Source organism: Sus scrofa, chromosome X (assembly GCF_000003025.6).
Source record: "Sus scrofa isolate TJ Tabasco breed Duroc chromosome X, Sscrofa11.1, whole genome shotgun sequence".
In the NCBI taxonomy this organism is placed as follows: Eukaryota; Metazoa; Chordata; class Mammalia; order Artiodactyla; family Suidae; genus Sus; species Sus scrofa.
In genome coordinates, this window is record NC_010461.5 from 60,884,612 (window position 1) to 60,905,876 (window position 21,265).

Below are 21,265 nucleotides of genomic sequence, written 5' to 3' on the forward strand. Positions count from 1 at the left end.
TTCACCTTCTCTTCACTCCTGTTATCCCTGGCAGGACAGACATCTCAGCACTGTAGTCAGGCATGGCGATGCCTTCTGCTCACCCATGGCATGTCTCCATGATCTGTCTTAGATAGAAGCTGAAGGTCAACTTAGCGGCACACTTCCAGCAAAGAGAGGGAATCATATCGGTGGACTTCCATCTCCAGTGTTCTTACCCGTACCTAAAGGTCTTTCCTCAGTATAGTTCTTGAAGCCCACCACCTCTCCCCCTTTATGACTGCCTTTTGTTCCTGGCACATTCCTCTTTCTCTTATTTTAATATCCAGCTCCTTGGAACCCATCTGAAACAACAGCCATGGGCACCAAGGTCAATGCTTACTCTGGTACCACTGCCCAGGCTGTTCCCTCACCTGGCAATAGGAAATGCTCTAAGTGAGAGTTTTTTCTCCTGCTCTTTGGGGCACAGAAGCAGTTGGCCCTTCCAATCTTGTGAGCACCCAGTTCTTGGTCTCTGCAAGTATCTAAGGCTGTGAGTACTTGAGAAGTGAGACTTCCCTTCCACTTAAAATAATAATCCTGGAGTTCTTGTGTTGGCACAGCGGGTTAAGAACCCGACTAGTATCCATGAAGATCCAGGTTCGAGCCCTGGCCTGGCTCAGTGGGTTAAGGATCTGGTATTGCTGCAAGCTGTGGCATAGACTGCAGATGCGGCTTGGATCCATTGAGGTTGTGGCTGTGGTGCGGCTGTGGCTGTGCCAGCAGCTGCAGCTCCAATTCCATTCCTAGCCCGGGAACTTTCATATGCCTCGGGAGCAGCCCTTAAAAAAAAAAAAAAAAGAAAGAAAATATATCAAACAAACCATGTATGTACCACACATCTTGATAGTTTTTTTTTTTAATTTAAAGGTGATGATCTGCCCAAAAGATCAGATAGAGAAAATAACCTAAGTGCTTTTTCAGGTGAAAGGCCAGTTGGGTTTCTTGGAATTCTACCCAGATACACTTGTTATGCATTGATGTGGCCGTCATCTTGAGTCTACCCTCTGTTTTCCTGTCGTCTCTTGACCTCCTTGTCAGGACTCCACATTCACTAACATTCAGCATCCATGTGCATGGCCCATGTTACATTCAGACCGCTGGGTTACATACAGACTGCCACCCTTGCAGAACCATGTCTGCTTGTTTTAGCTGAAAACTCTCCCCGCCCCATCTCCTCTTTAGATTGGTTCTCCCCCTCCTCTGAGCTGCTCTGCAGGAGTTCTCAAGACAAAGTCTTCTCAAGACAAGACTTTAACTCATTGCTTTTTGCCTCAGCTGCCCTCTCATGCTTCATAGAAAACCCTGAAAGCATCTGGTGGAACACCTCATTTTCCTGCTTGTGGCCGCCTCTTTTGTTCTGTTTCTCTGGAGATATACCTAGCCCACCTTCCAGGACAGTCTTTTGTATAAGGCCAATTCCCCAGTACACTTAAGTCTCTCTACACCTAACATAATAATTTTAAAAGTCCCTGAGGGTCCTCAAGAAATGAAGAATAAAATTACCACATGATCCAACAACCCACTTCTGGTGTAAATCCAAAAGAACTGAGAACAGGGTCTTGAAGTGATATTTGCACAGCCATATTCATAGTGACATTATTCACAATAGCCATAAGGTGGAGGCAACCCACTTGTTCATTGACGGATGAATGGGTACACAAAATGCAGTGTTTTGCATACAATGGTATGTTATTCAGCCTTAGAAAGGAGGCAATAGTGTCACATGGCAACAACATGGATGAACCTTGAGGACATTATTCTAAGTGAAATAAGCCAGTCACTAAAAGATAGATACCATATAAGAGGCAGGGAAAATGGGAGTTTTTATTTAATGGGTGTAGTTTCAGTTTTGCAAGACGAAAAAGTTCTGAAGATGTGTTGCACAGCAACGTGACTCTACCTAACACTATTGAACCATACACTTAAAAATGGTTAAGATGTACATTTTCGTGTTCTGCGTTTTTTACCACAATTTAGAAAGTCCCTGGACCTCACGTCTCTTTCTAGCTGCAACTCTAGCTGATAACTCTTTTTTTTCTTAAGTCTTCCCCCCACCCCACCCCGCACCAGCTAGCCTCTCTTCTTCCTAAGTAGTTCTGTCCTTGGCCTGACGCTCTCTGTGCTTTGTTTGTTTGTTTTCTTTTTAGGGCCACACCCAGGGCATATGGAAGTTCTCAGGCTAGGGATGGATCGGAGCTGCAGCTGCTGCCACAGCCACAGCAATGCTGGATCTGAGCTACCTCTGCGACCTACCCAGCAGCTTGTGGCAATGCCAGATCCTTAACCCACCGAGGGAGGCCACGGATCGAACCCTCATCCTCATGGATACTAGTTGGGTTCTTACCCACTGAGCCACAACAGGAACGCCTCTTTGTGCTTCTATAGTTTTTCATAGTTTCCCTGGGACAGCTCAATGAAACCTGAAGCAGCAACTATCGGATTCATAGCTCTTATCAGATCTCCCTCAGACTAGTCGCTGCTATCTGAATGTCCCATAGGCTCTTCAAACTCAGCTCCTCAATCAAACTCACCATCCCTCCTCCCTTGTTTTCTAGCTCAAGGACATTTATCCCCCAGCCTATTCTGAAACCTGAATAGGAGTCATCCTGGAGTCCCAATCCTTCTTTATCCTCCATATCAATTAGTCAAAAGTCCTATTGATTCATTTCCCCTATTAATTCTCAAAGTCCATCTCAACTGTCAGTGTCTTGGCTGAGGTTTTTATCACCCAGTGCCTTCAAGTTAGTCTCTCTGCTCCCCATTTTGCCTTCTTCTAATTTATCTTCTACATGGTGTTTTACTGAGCTCCTTGAAACTTATTTTGATCATGAGGCTGGGCTACTTAAAGGCTTTCAGTAGCCTCCTGTTACTTCTACGGTAAGGTCTCAACTCTTCAATGTTTAGCCTATCCATCTGCCTCACTCCAAATTAGGATCACAATGAATAAAAATATATATATTATGTATTCATATGACTGGGTCGCTTTGCTGTACAGCTGAAATTGGCACAGCGGTGTAAATCAATTATACTTTAAAAAAGATCAAAATCACTGCACTCTTGGTCCATCTGTTTCGAACTTCCAAACAATTTTCCATGTTTTTAAAATTTTCAGTGCCTTTGTATGTGAGATTCCCTTTGTCTGGAGTTTTCCTTGCCTCCCTCTTTGGCTACTTTGCTAACTGCCTTCATTATTTAGCTTAGGTGTCCTCTCTTTGTGTTCCCAAGATATTTGATACTATGATGAGATCACCATTTACTTGTTCCCTCACTGCTATGTAGCTCTTCCAGGTCAAGCACTAAATTCTTCTCTCCACCCCATTGCTAGCAGCATGCCTGTTTGTGGCTTGGGTTGCTGCAAAGTGTGTGTGTGTGTGTGTGTGTTGTGTAAGCGTGAGTAGGCACAAATGGAGAATGAATTCGAATCCCTACAGGCACTCAGCACAGGGGGTGTGAAAGTTGTTTTAACTCGATCCTGTCTCATGCTGATCACATATGTTACCGACCATTAAGCCACCTCTGATCAGGAAAGTAGCTTAGACTTGGCAACAACGCCGCATCTTTGCGTCTGCGCAGGGCGGGGGCTGAGAGGTCACGGAGTATAACCTACAGGGGCGGGAGATTCGCGCAGGCGCAGCGGCAGTCGGATGAACGCTGTTTTGCTCCGCCTTTCCTTTTCAAGGAACTGCGAAAGAATCACGCAAAAAGTCATTTCGCGGGGTGTGAAGCCACGCTTTGTCGGCTGCAAGATGGAGGCAACTAGTGGAGCTGATGATCTGGTGAGCGAGAGCCTGCTTAAGGTCAGTGAGCGGGAAATCGAGCTGGGTCGAGCCTTGAACTCTCCTCCCCACCTTTTTTCTTTCCCAGGTTTCCGGGGAACTGGTGTCAGTGGCACATGCTCTTTCTCTCCCAGCGGAGTCTTATGGCAATGATGTGAGTATGACAAACCCACAGCACCCACTCTCCAGCTGTCCAGGAGTGTTTGCAGGGCCAACCTGCAAATTGTTACCCCTACCCCGTTATCTTCTGTAGACCCTTTCCACGTCTGCTAGAAACCAAGCCTTTCAACTAATTCCAATCTCATTTAATAAACGCAGGACTAATGCTAATGGGAGCAGTTCCCAAACCATGCTGCACTTGGGAAGCTTTTAAATATCCCACTATCTAGCTCACAGTTCATCACAATTAAATTAGACTATCTTGGGTGAGAGTCAGGAATGAGTATTTTTAAAAGGTCCCAGGTGATTCCTTTTTGCAGTAAAGTTGCACTGGTTTATGGTGTATCTGGTTTAGATCCTTGAGAAAGCATATGATGTATTTGAGATACAAGATCAGGATATGAAAATAGTAATAACACTCAAATAAGAATGTGATGTATACTAGATTAGAGTTATCAGGACATAAGATCCAAAGGAGTTTAGCCAAAGAAGAAACTCAAAGGACCCAGACAGTACAAGACTAGTTCGCTGAGGAAGTGGATCTTGAACTGAATCTTCCAAGTGTAGGTGGACAAAGGACATGAATTGGCAGTCAGGAAAGGGCATTGTCTAAGGCATAGAGGTAAAAATGCATGTTTTTTTTTCCCTGGGATCAGTTAAATAGATCCATTTAATTGGAGTGAGAGATTCCAATGGAACAGTTGCTTGGTAAGGCTTATTATTGCCTGCTTCATGATACTGATACATTTCTAAACGTTGCAGGATAGGGAATTGGCTATCTGATAAACACAAATGATGATTATGACATGCTACACTTTTAAAAGTGAAAAGTAATTTCACTTCTGTTATATAACTCTGTCCTCTGAACAACTCAGGGTATGTGGGTATTTCAGTTTTACAGTGATTTAACTCAGTCCTGAGAAGGTAATTATCTCCTGCTTATTTTATTTGCTTTTTCCTAAGGGCTGCACCAAGGCATATGGAAGTTCCCAGGCTGGGGGGTCCAATTGGAGCTGTAGCTGTTGGCCTACACCATAGCCACATCAATGCAGAATCCGAGACGTGTCTGCAACTACACCACAGCTCACGGCAACGCTGGATCCTTAACCCACTGAGCAAGGCCAGGGATCGAACCTATGTCTTCATGGATGTAGTCAGATTCGTTAACCACGGCGCTCACAATGAGGGAACTCCCCCATCTCTTGCTTTATATTCTTCACTTCACTAGCTGCTGGAAAAGGGCTAGTGGCTCGTTTTGTTATTAGACTGTGTAGGTAGCTTCTTTGGTTGTCATAGGGACAAAGAGTTATTTTATTGTCCAAACTTAGTAGTCCAGTTTTCAACTTTTTTTTTTTCTTTTTAGGGCATACCTGTGGCATACGGAGGTTCCTAGCTAGGTGTTGAATCTGACCTGTAGCCTCCAGCTTATGCCACAGCCATAGCAACACAGGATCTGTGACCTACACCACAGCTCACAGCAACACTGGACCCTAGCCCACTGATCAAGGCCAGAGATCAAACCTGCGTCCTCGTGGATGCTAGTCAGATTCATTTCATTGAGCCATGACAGAAAGTCCTAGTTTTTAACTTTTGACAAGACCATTAAGCTTGATAGCCTCATGAGCATTAACTAGACATGTACAGGCTTCCTTAATTTGTTTTCTAGTAGTAGGATTGGGTGATTTTCTGACCTTGCATTCTTCACTCCTTTGCAGCCTGATATTGAGATGGCTTGGGCTATGAGAGCAATGCAGCATGCCGAAGTCTACTACAAAGTGAGTTGTCTGTCTTTCATTATTAAGCAGAATTAAAATGTGTAATTTCAGTGTATGGTACTCTGCTTGCTAATCACCATTCTAAGCAAGTTAAAACAGTTGTGTTTGGGAGATAATTTTTATTTACTATAAGATCTATCCACAAGAGAACAGAGTGTGAAGTGCACTTCGTTTGGACAGTGAGGATTTGTGATCTTTGCCCAGTGTTATGTTGCTAACCACAAAAGGGTGCCTCGCCCATAACTGAATTGAAGAAACCATAAAGGGCAATAACCAGGCATCACTAGGGCAAAGGGTTTGATTTGTGGAAGGGACTGTGGTATATTATGGCCCTTTAAAATAATGTCATGCTTTTATCTGGGACCTAGCTGTCTATACTTCTAATGAACTCTTCTGCCCTGAGAACCATGAGAATTTTCTGGGGAAAAGGTGATAGAAGTGTAATAAATTAGAGACTAGCGTCTTTGTGTTTTCTTATTTTCTGGCAGCTGATTTCATCAGTTGATCCACAGTTCCTGAAACTCACAAAGTGATGACCAATCTATTCTGAGTTTCGGGAAATTTTGAGAAACTCAGGATAGATGTATTAGACCCAGAAGAGCTCAAATCAAAATAGCTAAAGAGGTAGGAATTCTCTCTTTTAAATATTGCCTAGCATCTGACCAACAAGTATTAATTGTGAATACATTTTTATATATTAAACTTTTTTTTGGTTTGTTTTAAGGCAAATATGTAAAGAACCAGGTCTTTTATGTAGTTGTGATCAACTAATAAGTGTTTTTAAACTTACAGATTTCTCATGTTCACTGAATCTATTTTTTTCCTCCCCTTTGTCTTGACTTGGAATTTTTTTTTTTTTTGGTCTTTTTAGGATTGCACCTGTGGCATTATGGAGGTTCCCAGGCTTGGAATCAAATTGGAGCTGTAACTGCTGGCCTACGTCACAACCACAGCAACGCAGGTTCTGAGCTGCTTCTGTGATCTATACACAGCTCATGGCAACACTGGATCATTAACCACTGAGCGAGGCAGGATTGGAACCTGTGTCCTCATGGATACTAGTCAGATTGTTTCTGCTGAGCCATGACAGGAACCCTGACTTGGAACTTTCATCCCTACCATCTAGCCCTTTTAGAGGGGAGGAATAATTTACTTATGTGAATAGTTAGGCTTAGATAGAGGAATGGCAAATAGGTACAGAGAGGTGTTTAGAGTCTATGGATTTCAGGTCATATTATCACAGGCCATGAATAATTGGAAAACTTGTGTTTTGCATTGCTTACTTGATTATCTTATACTTTTACAGAGCACTAAACTCTGAGAGTTGGGAAATTTTTTCTGAGAGTAGATCTTGGCTTATGAGAAATTAACTTTTTTCTTTTTTTTTTTTTTGTCTTTGCTTTTTGTCTTTTGTTGTTGTTTGTTGTTTGATTTCTTGGGCCGCTCCTGCGGCATATGGAGTTCCCAGGCTACGGTTTAATCGAGCTGTAGCACCGGCCTACACCAGAGCCACAGCAACGCGGGATCCGAGCGCTCTGCAATCTACACCACGCTACGGCAACGCCGGATCCTTAACCACTGAGCAAGGCGGACTGAACGCAACCTCATGGTTCTACGGATTCGTTAACCACTGCGCCACACGGAACTCCAACTTTTTTTTTTAATAATTTTTTTATTTTCCACTGTACAGCAAGGGGTCAGGTTATCCTTACAGTATACATACAATTATTTTCCCCACTTTCTTCTGTTGCAACATGAGTCTAGACAAAGTTCTCAATGCTATTCAGCAGGATCTCCTTGTAAATCTATTCTAGGTTGTTCTGATAAGCACAAGCTCCCGATCCCCCACTCCCGCCCCCTCCCATCAGGCAACACAAGTCTCTTCTCCAGTCAATTGAATTTTCTTTTCTGGAAGATGTTCATTTGTGGATATTAGATTCCAGTATAGTGATATCATATGTATTGTCTTTGTCTTCTGGCTCATTCACTCAGGATGAGATTCTCTAGTTCCATCCATGTTGCTGCAAATGCATGATGTCATCCTTTTTTATGGCTGAGTAGTAACCATTGTGTATATTACCACCTCTTCCGAATCCAATCATCTTGTCGATGGACATTTGGAGTTTTCATGTCTGGTATTGGTGAATAGTGCTGCAATGAACATGTAGTCATGTGGTCTCTTTTAAGTCGAGCTTTGTCCGGATAGATGCCCAAGAGTGGGACTGCAGGTCTATGGAAGTTCTTATGTATAGTTTCTAAGTATCTCCAAACTGTTCTCCATAGTGGCTGTACCAGTTTACATTCCACCAGCAGTGCAGGAGGTTCCTTTTCTCCACAGCCCTCCAGCACTGTTATTTGTGGATTTATTAATGATGGCCATTTCTGACTGGTGTGAGTGATATCTATGGTAGTTTTGATTTGCATTTCTTATAATCAGCGATGTTGAGCATTGTTTCAAGTACTTGTTGGCCATCTGTATATTTCTTTTGAGAGATGTCTATTCAGGTCTTTTGTCCATTTTCCATTTTGATTATTGGCTTTTTTGCCTGTTGGGTTGTATAAGTTGTTTTCTATATTTCGAGATAAGCCTTGTCAGTTACATCATTTTGAAACTGTTTTTTCCCCGTTCTGTAAGTTGTCTTTTTTGTTTCTTTTGGGTTTTCTTTGCTGTGCAAAAAGCTTTTCAGTTTGATGAGGTCCATGGTTTATTTTTGCTCTAATTCTATGCTTTGGGAGACTTGACCATGGAAGAATATATCATTGATGTTGATGTCAGAGGAGTGTTTTGCCTATGCTTTTCTTCTGAGTTTGATGGTGTCCGTCGTAATTATAGTTCTTTCAGCATTTGGGATTTATTTTTTGTGCATGGTGTGAGGGTTGTTCTAGTTTCCTTGCTTTGCATGCAGCTTCCAGGTTCCCAGAATCTTGCTGAATGAGACTTTGCTTTCCCATTTGATGTTCTTGCCTCCCTTTCAAAGATTAAGTGACCATAGATGTAGGGTTATTTCTGGGTTCTGTATTCTGTTCCATTTTGGTTCTGTTCTGTCTGTTTTGTGATACCAGTACCACCTGTTTTGATGACTGTTGGGCTTTGTAGTATTTCTTGCATTTCGGGAGGTGATGCCTCCTGCTTGGGTTTTGTTTCTCAGAAATTGCTTTGGCGATTCTGGGTCTTTTGGTGGTTCCATATAGAATGTTGGATTTGTTCTGTTTTTAGTTTTTTTTGAAAAACATGTATGGCGTAATTTGATAGGATTGCATTGAATCTGTAGATGGGCTTGGGTAGTATGCCATTTTTTACAATTATTGATTTCCAATCCGGAACATGAATATCTTGTCCATTTTCTTGATTTCTTGATTAAAGTTTTATAGGTTTCTCGGCATATAGGCTCTTCTACCTCCTTGGTCGTGTATCCGAGGTTTTTGACTTTTGTGAGGTAGAATTTTTAAGGTATCTTTTTTGTATCCTTTTTAATGTTTCATTGCTGGTATAACAGAAATGCAACTGACTTCTGAATGTTAATGTTATATCCTGCTAACTTTGCGAATTATTAACAGTTCAAGGAGTTTTGGGGTGAGTCCTTAGGGTTTTTAGGTATAGTTATTTATATTTGTATCTGCATACAGTGACAGTTTGATCTCTTTCTCTTCCTTATATGGATCTTTATTTTCTTTGTTGTCTGATTGCTGTGGCTAGGCTTCCAAAACTATGTGAAGAGCAAGTGGTTGAGAGTGGCACCGCTGGTTTGTTCCAGATTTGAGTGAGAAGGCTTTTCAGTTTTTCCCATTGAGTATTATATTTGTTGTGTGGGTTTATCATAAATGGTTTGATCATATTCAGGAATGTTCCCTCTATTCCCAGTTTGGCAAGGGTTCCTTGATCATGAAGGACGTTGACTTTTGTCAAATGCTTTTTCTGCGTCTATTGAGATGATCATATGATGTTGACTTTCTTTTGTTAATGTGGGTATATGCTGATTGATTTGGCGTTATGTTGAACACATTGTGAAACCTGGGATGACCCCAACCTGGTCGGGGTGTATAATTTTTTGGTAATGTTTTGGATTCGGTGAGCTAAGAAATTTTGTTGAGAATTTTGCATCTATATCAATCCTAATATTTGGGCGATAGTTTTCTTTTTTGGTGGTATCTCTGCTGGTTTGGGAATGAGGGTAGGTGGCCTCATAGAAGTCTTGGGAGTATTCCTTCTCAACTTTGAAAGAGTTTAAGGAGGATGGGGCACCAATTCCTTCTTAATATGTTTGATAAAATTCACCTTGAAGCATCTGGTCCTGACTTTATTTGTTGGGAGTGATTTTTGCCTCTTCAATTTCATTTTAGTGATTGGTCTGTTCAGTTTGGTCTGTTCTACTTGATTCCAGTGTTTGGCAGGCTGTAAGATTTCTAGAGAAAATTGTTCCAGAATGTAAACTTTTAACCTCTAGTCTAATTATGATTCTTGGAAAATTGCCTCTATTGAATGACTTTTTCTTAACTTGTGACCTTGGGCAAATCCTGCCTTCTTGTTCTTGTTTGGTGCTCTATTGGGGATTGATTTAAACTGTTTGGCTGAACTATTCCCAGTACTTTAAACAGCATATATTTAAAAAATTAAATCTCTATTGCAAGGATTAAGTATTTTATTCAAGATATTTTCCTTGTTGGGAAAGTACCGAGCCTAAAGTACAATAGATAGCACAAGAAACCACTGCAGTGAAACTAACAATCAACTCAATCCTAGTCTCTTTCACTATGGTTATTTTCATGCTGGGGAAATGGAAGCCCCTTTCCTGACTTCAGCTAGCCTCCTGTGTTTTTTAGCCAAGGCATCTTTTTTTTACCTTCATAGAAGTGGAGACCATTCTGCTTGAAGTTTAATGGGATTGTTAGAGACTATCAACTATGGTACTTTTGCGAGACTGAAACTGTTCTCAGGCTACACTGAGGAAAACATCTATCTTTGTGATTTCTTTCTTCTGAATGTTTTGTTATAAGGAGAGTGAAGGATCTGGTTTACTGATGAATTAGTGAAGGAGGATTAGTTAGTTGACGGAGTTTATTTTGTTACATCTTTAAGACAATTACACTTACTGTCTTGAGTAACTAAGATAGTTAGGTATTTCCACCCTCATTAGTATAGGATTTTAGAATTCCACATCTCTGACGCTTATGACTATACTTGAATCTTTGCATGGTTAGTCAAACTAATGTCAATAGATTTCCTTAGAGTTTAGAGAAGTAATTGGTGACTGGACAAATAATCCATAATTGTATTGCCTTTCAGCCCCCGGTACAATTTTTTGCCATTGAAAGTTGCTCGGAACCGGGAGCGTATCCTCTCTCTTGTGTCCCACTCTGGCCTCCTTTCTCTATGGGTCTTATCTTTCCAGGTTAGGTCACTATGGGCTTTGCCTTGCTGTAAATGGAGGAGTTTGTCACCAACCCGCAGTACTGTTAGTGGATTGATTAGTGGATTGATTGATTGATTGTTTTTTAGGGCCACACCTGTGACATATGGAAGCTCCCAGAATAGGGCTCAAATCGGAGCTGCAGCTGCCGGCCTAACCACAGCCACAGCAACGCGAGATCCGAGCCGTGTCTGCGACCTACACCGCAGCTCACGGGCAACCCTGGAAGGCCAGGAATCAGACCCGCACCCTCATGGATACTACTTCTTAACCCGCTGAGCCACAACGGGAACTCCCAGGAATTTTAATTCCAGATGAGAGTTTGGAATAGGTCCATAGTACACAGTAGGTCCTAGGTAGTGACCGTGACTGTAATATTCTAAGGAATCCTGTAGTTCAGCATGAAGGTGAAACCATGTTGACAGCAGCATCACAAATTGAATGAAAGAATGCATGCATGCGTGCATGCATAGTCTGTGGAGGACAGCAATGGGATCCCCTCAGTTATCCTGGGTCTGGAGGAAAGAGGGGATTCAACTCTGAAAGGCTATAATAAACCCATCACTAGCTGTGGTTGTCCTTTTTGTAGAGGTGAGGTGCACAGTGAAGGGAAGTTGGAAAAAATAGGCCTTTGGAAAGAATGGCCACCATGAGATCCAGTTGACTGTCCAAACTAATATCCTGAGGCTCGGTCTCAACTTGGGAGAATTATGTCTGAGGCAAAAGACCTGTAAATAGGCAAAGCAAAGTGAATGGCCCTAGTGGGGGGTGGGGGGAAGAGAGGGTGGAACTGGTTGTTGTAGCTTAAGATAGATACTGAAAAGAGTCAGTGATGTCCTGTTAGAGGGCACCTACCTACCTGTGCTGAGTAGGAATATCGAGGACACCAGCTGGTCTAGGCCAAGGTAGTGGCAAGACTTTGCCCTGTTGTGTTGGATGGCAGGTTCCAGGTGACTACGCTCTTCACTTCTTTCTACGCTCAGCACCAGCCTTTTCTCCCAATATGGGATTCATCCTCTATGTTCTGGGCACTGAACATACTCTGCATATAACTCAGCTTCATTATTTCGGGGACAGGATTCTCTGTGGAGGCAGGGGAAAGGGAGGTTACAGGAGGACGAAACGTCTGCCGTGGTATGTTTTGAATAATGACAGTAACAACAATAACTGGCTACACCCATTCGGGCTTTACCATGTGGTGGGGCCCCATGCCAAGGGCCTTCTCCATGTTCCCTCATTTAATCTTCACAGTAACACGGAACACTGGTACTTTATTTCCATTTTATATATGAGGAAATTAAGGCTTAGTTTAAGAGACTTACCTGAGATTACACACCTACAGTGATGGTTTCAGTCTAGCTTTGTCTCTAGTCTGAATGTGTTGTTCCCAGAACAACAGCATCAGCAGCACCTGGGAACTTGCTTGGAATGCAAGTCCTCAGGCCCTACCCTACACCTACTGAATCAGAAACTGGGGTCAGGGCCCAGCCACCTGTGGTTTAAGGAACCTTCCAGGTGATTCGGACATGCACTCGAGTTGGAGAACCACCGCTCTAGTCGATGCCCCAGCGCTTAACCAGTCGTTAGAGCTGGACTTTTCAAACTTCAGTGTGCTCACAGGTCACATGCAGAGTTTGATTCATGGGCCGATCCATGGGCCATACTTTGAGTACCAAGGCTCTAAGCTATACTGCTCTTACCTGTGTCTTAGGGGAGCAGAGCTATTGATTAGATGCAGTTTTAGCTCCTTTTAAAGTCCTAGTCTCGGAGTTCCCATCGTGGCTCAGCAGAAAGGAATCTGACTAGCATCCATGAAGACGCAGTTTTGATCCCTGGCCTCTCTCAGTGGGTTAAGGATCCGGCATTGCCGTGAGCTGTGGTGTAGTTCGCGGACCCGGCTCGGATCTGGCGTGGCTGTGGCTGTGGCACAGGCTGGCAGCTGTAGCTCCCATTCGACCCCCACCTATCCTGGGAACTTCCATATGCCGCAGGTGAGGCCCTAAAAAGACAATCAACCAATCAAGTCCCGAGCTCTGAGAGCTGACAGGCTATAGAATTCTAAATTGCCCTGACTCTATTTATCTTTATCAAATGCTTGCTTGAGCACAACGGAGAGAGAAGTCAAGTGTCAGACTCCATTCTCCCCTCCTGAGCACTGTTCCAGAAATGCCGAGTCTTGGCAGATTTCACTTGGAGGCTCTCTTTCTTGAGTGAAAGGAGAGCCAAGGGACAATCTCACAGTATTCTTTGCCTGAATGAGATGTACTAAATGACTGAGGGGTGCAGCAGCATATGATCACCTTAAATAACTTAAAACTATCTTCTGAACTATTGGAAGAGATTGCTTTGTTCTGAATGACTTACCTGAGTGATCATATTACCAAACTACCAATTAATAAGGTCAGCCTGCCTCTCCAAATGTGGTGTGTGTGAGTGTGTGTATGTGTGTGGTGGGGGGAGGGTGGCAGGTGTGTGTTTGTGTGGGCAGGTTGTGGTCTAAAAATTGTATTTGTAAAATCCCATATGTGCTGAATGACTAAACTACTATTAAAGAATACACGTTGCTGGTTTCTTTGACATATAGGACTTCTTGCCAGGAAGCTACCTGTTCACTTTGGAAGGTGTTTGGGGTGTGTTCCCTATATTTATGGCAAATGAGGATAAGGAGAAAAGAAAAGCAACTGTATCTGACCACTGACTGGGGTGGGGTAGGGGGGTTTGTTGAATGGAGATGGTGCCCAGGCACCTCCATGGCCCTTTTAATCTTCTTGAACTTCATGGAGAAGATAACGAGTAGCATGTACACCTAGAGGAGGTTTCGAGTCTGTAGCACATCTTTATTGGGGCCAGATGGTACAGGAGTGTGAGGTTCTGTTCCTTAAATCCCCAGCCCTCCTGGCCAAAGTGTTTCTAAAATTTTAATTTCATAGGTTCCAGCAAGGGAGGCCTCGGTGGAATATGTGGGGCAACCAGGACCCCGGAAGATAGCTCTTATAGTCACCACCACCAGGCTGCATTCCACTAATTATCAGGTACTCAGATTATCCTCATTGAGGTTTAGTGGCTCTGCTTAGGGGAGTGCTGATGGGAATGGTGATTAGGAAGCAGGGGCTATTTGGGGCTCAGGAAAGAGGGAAGCTATAGGAAACTCAGGTTGGCCATCTCTGCAGCTCACAGCAGTGCAGGCAGACAGAAGCCTGGGTGTCACTCTCCGTATGAGGCCAGGAGCTCTTGGGGAGGCTCAGAACTGTTGTAGAATGTCCAGCCTCCCTGGCAAATGGAACTCAGGTAAAAGGGTGGTAGGGTATCTCCATCTGGGAGTAGAATGAAGGAAGGCATTTTCTGGTGTACTACACTGAGGCAGAGGGTAGACTGAACAGTAGTCATGTGATGCCAGATATAATCTCCTACCCACCGGGGAACTGGTAGGGAAGGCTGCCACTCCACCTGTGGACTCAGGTACCTGGATCACAGAGAATGAACATTGTCTGATCCTGGAACACCCAGTGTCTCTGTTTATACTGTTTCACATCTTTCCACCAGATTTTTTAAGTCCAAATCCTCAAGGGACTCATTTCTCTCACACCCCATCCCTGTCCACCCCTTCTCTTTCTCAACCTATTTTCTCTCTTCAAACCTCCAACACTGCCTCTTCCATCCTCACTCTTAGCGGATGACCTACTCTCAGTTTTTCCTTGAGCAAACTGCACAAGGGTCAACCCAAATCACCAAGTCCAAAATCAAACTCCCCCATCTTCCCCTGTAAACCTTCTCCACCTGCAGTGTTTCCCATGGCAAGGTAATGGCAACTCAGTCCTCCCAGGTTTTCGTGTCATAGACTTGAGAGTGATCTTTCACTCTTCTCCTTCATGCACCCCTTGTCTTCAACCTGTCGGGAAATCCTATGAGCTCTTTTTACACAGTATGTCCAGAATCTGACCACTTCTCACCACCTCCACTGCTACCATCCTGTTCTGAGCCACTCTCAGTTCCCCCCACCCCGCCTCTGATTATTGTTTACTGACTTCTTTCCCTGCTTCATCCTCCCCACCAAACCACCCCAACTGATCATCAATCCAGCAGCCAGAATAATGCTACTAAAACATATAATCAGATCATGCAGTGCCTCTGCTCAAAACCAACAGCTTTCATTTTGTTTAGGGTAAGTTAAGAGATTGGTAAGCACATCACTTAGACATCTGGATAGAATTTCTTACCTATAAAAATTTCTTAGGAGTTCTCTCATGGCTCAGCGGGTTGTCACTGCTGTGGCTCAGGTTACAGCTGTGGAGAGGGTTTGATCCCTGGCCTGGGAACTTCTGCATGCCAGTGATGTGGCTACAAAAAAAAATTTCTTATAAAAAAATATATATGTATGGTGTGTGTGTGTGTGTGTGTGTGTGTGTGTATAGTAGCTATATACTTTGTGTGTTGTGCTTACGCCAGTGAAAAGAGAAAATGGAAATGTCTATAAATCACCTTTACTTCTTAAGAAAAAAAAAAAGTCATTATAATTGCCTACAAGGCCATATGAGATTTGGCCACTAGTTACCTCTCTTACCTTATCTCATAATACTCTCCTCCTTTCTCAATCCCCTTTGGCTACAGTGACATCCTGGCCACTCCTAACGTAAGGGCTTTGCCACCATCAGTTTTTTTTTTTAGCCTGGAACATCTTTTCCCCACATGTCTGCATGGGTTACCTCCCTCATCTCTTTCATGTCTTTGATTAAACATCACCTTTCAAAGTGGCTTACCCCTAAACATCTTATTTCAAGTGCTCCACCCCCGACATGCACCCCGTTTCTGTTTACCTTTCTATTTTAGTCTTTCTCGCGTGCCTTTTGTTCTTTCAACACATGATGTGATTTATTTCCTTATTATGATTGTTTGCTTGTCTCTGCCCACTAGAACCACTTCAAACCCACAGTTTTTGTTGCCGTTATTGTTGCTAGCACGTGTGTCTGACTGTTCACTTATTTATTCCCAGCTAGTAGTAGGTGCTCAATAAATGTTTTTTGAACGAATAAATACACATCACCACCATCCTCCTTCTCTCCTTGATATTTCTTTTGACCCAGTGAAGAGTGAGAGGAAGGTGTTAACGTCCCCCACAAAATCATGTTTCTCTCAATTTTCCCCACGTGGTTTGTACCATCATCGACAAAATCCCAAGACAAGGAAAATATTTCTAACACATATAACAGGCAAAGGGCAAAAACCCTAAGGAACAAAAGCAAGAAGCAACTAGCAATTACTACTGTCGTTTTTTGTTTTTTGTTTTTAAAGATCAGTTTTAAAGTAACAAGATCTCTGACTAGCATGAGTGCCTTGAAAGAAGGTACGGTGCACTATTCATTATCATATACCTAGGGCTTAACTACATAGGGGCACACCTCTGAGCAGGCTATCAAAAATATTGGAGATGGAATGAAAGATTTTCTTGGGGTATATACTGCACATAAGAAATGAGATACACAAAGAGGAGATGAAATATAAACTAAGTGCAATGTCAACCCCAATACGGGTAAAGAGCTGGTGCTGTGTCGAAGGTGGGATACCGAAAAGGGAAGCTCTTGTGACACCTCAAAACACCCGTTGCAAAATAAACCAAGGTCTCTGCACTCAGATAGGAATACACCTTAGGTAGGATGGCAAAATAACATCCAGGCCTATAATGGAAGCCCTCTCTTCTAAGAGAGTCTCGGGTCTGCTGTATGGGGCCCAGTGTGACCATCATACTGCATGTAACACAGTCCCTTGGCACCCCAAGGGATTCTGACAGCAGAAGTTAAGAAGCGAAAGAGCATGAATATGAAAGCCTTTCCTTTTAGAAATAGACACCTTCTTCTCTGCCTGTTTCTCAAAGTATTAGAAGTTCTGAACCCCCAAAACCTATGCGGGAGGAATGTTGCTACTTCCAGACCTACATGCTTCCTAACTATGCTTAAGCCTGAAGGGCCAACCCCGCCTGCCAGTTAGTTCCCCTAGAGAGAACGGATTTTATCTGTGAATTCTGTTCATGGGGACCATCCCATTTCTTCAGATTCCATTCTTTCATAAGACATCGCTGCCTTCAGTTTCTTTTCATCTCCCCACCCCCCCACCTGGGACAAGAAGCCAGAATTGTCTCCTGGTCCCTGGCACAGCATTCAGGATTGATGCAGGATTTCTGAGGCTTAGTTGTGCTGCAGGTGGCAGCAGTGAGCAGCCCAGCCTTTGTTTATACAGCTGCTTAATAATGATAAAGAAAAGCTTAGCTTCCATGAATTGAACAGCTCTCCTCAGTTAGGTTATGTTCCACACTATGTCACTAATCTCAGAATAACTCTGCAACTTTAGGTATTTTTCTTCCCATTTAATATTAAAATGAGAGAGAGAGAGAGAAAAGAGAGAGACCCTGGGGAGAAAACACCAAATAGAGGAATGAAAACTTCAATTCAAGGTCCAAGTTTATCACTGGCTGGTGAATCGTGTTTCTTGAGTTTTCCTTCCTGAGAAGCAAGTCTGTTCATCGACTATGAAAGAACAGTAGCTGGAGTCCATGGCCAGCCTGGCAGCACTACCTCATGACAGCACCCCTGGGGACACCAAAGCTACTTCTCATGGCCAGGGGGTAGCTTGGGGGTGGGATTGTGGACATGACACAAAGCCGAGAGGGCCTCAAGGAGACTAGTGAGTGGCTCTACCTTTTGGTATGGAAGAGGCTTTGGTGGTGTCAGTGTCAAGATGTCAACCCCTGCTGGCCAAAGTACCCCAAGACAGAGCAAGATTTTCAGGGATGTGTGAGTCCCTCCCTACAGGGCAAAAGGGATGCAGTTCGTTGTGTAACCTCCTGTAACAATTGTGTCAGGTTGGCTGGGTTGGCATCCTGAGGGGCTGCTCTACTTCCCCCTGACCACAAACCAATCCTGGAATATGATCACCATGCTCACATGCACCAACTTCAGCAAGACGGCGCAGGCCATCTCTTTTACCTTTCCCCTGTTACACTGGGTAAATTAGGTTTTCCGCTTTCACAAAATACTCTCTCAGGTGATTTCTGACCACAGCCCCAATTTCTTTCCTCCAAGGTTTTGGCCACACGTTTCAAGGCCAATCGAGTTTACTTTCCTGTCTGTAGTGCAATGCCCAAACAGTCCTTAAGGACCACGCCCCAAGACTATGCACATATTTTGCTACTCAATTCATGTTTAACATCTCGCTGCCCTCATTGTCCTAGGACACCCTACTTCTTATCGATTGTAGCTTCTAGCCTGTCTGCATGAGTTGGACTCTGTTCGCTGTTTGAGGTGTAGTTTGGCCAATATCAAATGTATTATACATGTTGCAGGGACACTTGACAATAATGTGCACTATAGAACTGTTAGTTTCAGGGTTCAGAATTCATCCACTAAGTCAAGCTTGTTCACATGTGGCCGTTTGAGCAGTCACCTGCTGAGAGATATGCTAAAATGCCCCACTGTTCTAATGGATGTGTCTATTTCCGCTTGTACTTCCTTCCTTGTTTTGCCCTATGTATTTTGAGGCTATGTTACTGTGTGGTTTGTGGGACAAGCTGGAATCTGGGAAGGCACCCTGAGGTCACTGTTGTGCTCCCTCCTGACCACAGAACACACTCTGTGGATAAGATAGATGTCATCTCTTATATGCTGTTTTCACATGAAACAGCCTCGTAAGATGACATGAATTGTCTTGCCCAGGTTTTATATATTCATAGGACACTAACTAACATGGTTTCTGACCACAGCCCTATTTTCCCTTCCTGTTTGTTTTGTTTTGTTTTCTAAATTGGTCCAGTGCCAGTGTTTTTCTTTTTCTTTCTTTCTTTTTTTTTTCTCATTTAAATCATTTTTATTGTGGTATATATAGTTGTTTACCATGTTTTCTTACCTTCAGGTTTACAGCAAACCACCAGTGCCGAGGTCCTTCAAGTTTGCCTTCCTCATGTAGCCTGACAGCCACATGATCCATATGTTTAGGGAGTATTTACATGGCTTCACCACCTGCGAATAGCAGCACTCACCCAACTGCTTTGCCGCTGACAAACTTACACCCAATGTTGTGAAATGCCTTCCTTGCATATAGGATGCCTTCCTCCACCCCACCACCCCACGACAGCCAGCTCCAGCAATTACAGCTTTCACCTTCTCTTCACTCCTGTTATCCCTGGCAGGACAGACATCTCAGCACTGTAGTCAGGCATGGCGATGCCTTCTGCTCCACCCATGGCATGTCTCCATGATCTGTCTTAGATAGAAGCTGAAGGTCAACTTAGCGGCACACTTCCAGCAAAGAGAGGGAATCATATCGGTGGACTTCCATCTCCAGTGTTCTTACCCCGTACCTAAAGGTCTTTCCTCAGTATAGTTCTTGAAGCCCACCACCTCTCCCCCTTTATGACTGCCTTTTGTTCCTGGCACATTCCTCTTTCTCTTATTTTAATATCCAGCTCCTTGGAACCCATCTGAAACAACAGCCATGGGCACCAAGGTCAATGCTTACTCTGGTACCACTGCCCAGGCTGGTTCCCTCACCTGGCAATAGGAAATGCTCTAAGTGAGAGTTTTTTCTCCTGCTCTTTGGGGGCACAGAAGCAGTTGGCCCTTCCAATCTTGTGAGCACCCAGTTCTTGGTCTCTGCAAGTATCTAAGGCTGTGAGTACTTGAGAAGTGAGACTTCCCTTCCCACTTAAAATAATAATCCTGGAGTTCTTGTTGTGGCACAGCGGGTTAAGAACCCGACTAGTATCCATGAAGATCCAGGTTCGAGCCCTGGCCTGGCTCAGTGGGTTAAGGATCTGGTATTGCTGCAAGCTGTGGCATAGACTGCAGATGCGGCTTGGATCCATTGAGGTTGTGGCTGTGGCTGCGGCTGTGGCTGTGCCAGCAGCTGCAGCTCCAATTCCATTCCTAGCCCGGGAACTTTCATATGCCTCGGGAGCAGCCCTTAAAAAAAAAAAAAAAAGAAAGAAAATATATCAAACAAACCATGTATGTACCACACATCTTGATAGTTTTTTTTTTTAATTTAAAGGTGATGAATCTGCCCAAAAGATCAGATAGAGAAAATAACCTAAGTGCTTTTTCAGGTGAAAGGCCAGTTGGGTTTCTTGGAATTCTACCCAGATACACTTGTTATGCATTGATGTGGCCGTCATCTTGAGTCTACCCCTCTGTTTTCCTGTCGTCTCTTGACCTCCTTGTCAGGACTCCACATTCACTAACATTCAGCATCCATGTGCATGGCCCATGTTACATTCAGACCGCTGGGTTACATACAGACTGCCACCCTTGCAGAACCATGTCTGCTTGTTTTAGCTGAAAACTCTCCCCCGCCCCATCTCCTCTTTAGATTGGTTCTCCCCCTCCTCTGAGCTGCTCTGCAGGAGTTCTCAAGACAAAGTCTTCTCAAGACAAGACTTTAACTCATTGCTTTTTGCCTCAGCTGCCCTCTCATGCTTCATAGAAAACCCTGAAAGCATCTGGTGGGAACACCTCATTTTCCTGCTTGTGCCGCCTCTCTTTGTTCTGTTTTCTCTGGAGATATACCTAGCCCACCTTCCAGGACAGTCTTTTGTATAAGGCCAATTCCCCAGTACACTTAAGTCTCTCTACACCTAACATAATAATTTTAAAAGTCCCTGAGGGTCCTCAAGAAATGAAGAATAAAATTACCACATGATCCAACAACCCCACTTCTGGGTGTAAATCCAAAAGAACTGAGAACAGGGTCTTGAAGTGATATTTGCACAGCCATATTCATAGTGACATTATTCACAATAGCCATAAGGTGGAGGCAACCCACTTGTTCATTGACGGATGAATGGGTACACAAAATGCAGTGTTTTGCATACAATGGTATGTTATTCAGCCTTAGAAAGGAGGGCAATAGTGTCACATGGCAACAACATGGATGAACCTTGAGGACATTATTCTAAGTGAAATAAGCCAGTCACTAAAAGATAGATACCATATAAGAGGCAGGGAAAATGGGGAGTTTTTATTTAATGGGTGTAGTTTCAGTTTTGCAAGACGAAAAAGTTCTGAAGATGTGTTGCACAGCAACGTGACTCTACCTAACACTATTGAACCATACACTTAAAAATGGTTAAGATGGTACATTT

At 43.5% G+C, this 21,265-nt stretch overlaps 1 pseudogene; it reads left to right on the forward strand.

Annotated features, from left to right (window-relative positions):
* On the forward strand, positions 3,726-10,725 carry LOC110257681 (annotated as a pseudogene).